Below are 1,334 nucleotides of genomic sequence, written 5' to 3' on the forward strand. Positions count from 1 at the left end.
GGAGGACAAGTCCCTGCTGCCCTGCGCCCTGCTGAAGCTGCGGCTGCTGCGGGGCCGGGCCCTGCTCTTCGTGGGCACCCTCGCCCGCTGCTACCGCCTCAAGCTCTTCCTCGAGCAGTTTGGCATCCCCGCCTGCGCCCTCAACTCCGAGCTGCCCGCCCGCTCCCGGTAACCCCCCCAGGGGACGGTGGGGTGCCCAGCTGGGTTGGGGTACGCCTGGGGTGGTGTGGAGGAGGGCAAAGGGAGCCCACAAAGGGTTCAGGGGGTGACGGGGTGCTCCAGGGGGCAAGGTGACTGCTGGGGGCTTGTGGGAGAAGGCAAGGGGCATCCTCGGGTTGGGGGAAAGCGGGGTGCTCCCTGGGGACAAGGGTGTCCCGGGTGAGCTAAGGGGTGCCCAGGGAAATAAGAGTGCCTGTGGGGGAATCTCCATGGGGGTAAGGGCACCCCAGGGGGGTGCGGGATGCCCGTGGGGGAAGGGCAGGGGTACCCGTGGGTTTGGCAGGGTGGGGGACACACACCCCAAAGAGGGGTGCCCCTGGCAGGGATGCTGACAGGCACCCGCCTTGTCCCCAGGTGTCACGTCATCACCCAGTTCAACCGGGGCATCTACGACTACATCGTGGCCACCGATGAGGAGGCGCCAGCGGTGCCTGCAGAGCAGCCCCCTCGCAAAAAGCACAAGGGTGCTGCCCAGAGGTGAGCCCTGTGGGTGCCGCTGAGGCCCTGTGGATGCCACCAGAGCCCCAAGGGTGCCACCGAGGCCTTGTGGGCAATGTCCTGCTGTGGCTGGAGAGGGCTCAGGCCAGAGAAGGTCCCCCAGAGCCTGGGGCGTCCCTGTCCCCAGCAGGGTCCCGTGCCCAGGCGATGTCCCTGTCCCTAGAGGGTTCCCTGTCCCTGCCACGTCCCCATGGTGGAGGGGGTTACACCTGGTGCCCATGTGGGATTGGATGCCCAGGGACGCCCCCATGCCCAGCGCGTCCCCTTCTTTGTGGGGTTCTCCTTGCCCCGTCCTGGTGGCTCTGGGGTCATCGTACCCAAGGTGTCCCCGTGCCTGCGTGGGCGTCGGTGCCCAGAGTGTCCCCACACCCAGACTGTGGGTCCTCGTACCCACAGGGATCCCTTTTCCCAGTGTCCCCTTGGGCGTCTGGGTCCCAGATGTCCCCTTGCCCAGGGTCCCCATGTCTTTTGGGGGTCCCTGAGCCACCCCAGCATCTGTCCCGTGTCCCAGCAAGGGCAAGGACCCAGAGTACGGCGTCGCGCGTGGCATCGACTTCCAAAATGTGGCCGCTGTCATCAATTTTGATGTGCCACCAACGGTCGAGTCCTACATCCAC

General features: G+C 66.7%; 1 non-coding gene across 1 annotated transcript; it reads left to right on the forward strand.

Annotated features, from left to right (window-relative positions):
• Positions 1-6: 6 nt before the first annotated feature.
• LOC104123291 lies at positions 7-1,328 on the forward strand. Its single transcript, XR_004841568.1, has 3 exons — positions 7-168; positions 574-696; positions 1,229-1,328. It is a non-coding gene; the product is annotated as an uncharacterized LOC104123291 (transcript).
• Positions 1,329-1,334: the final 6 nt, after the last annotated feature.

The sequence above is a fragment of the Egretta garzetta genome, unplaced genomic scaffold (genome assembly GCF_000687185.1).
Source record: "Egretta garzetta isolate BGI_Z169 unplaced genomic scaffold, ASM68718v1 scaffold643, whole genome shotgun sequence".
Classification (NCBI taxonomy): Eukaryota; Metazoa; Chordata; class Aves; order Pelecaniformes; family Ardeidae; genus Egretta; species Egretta garzetta.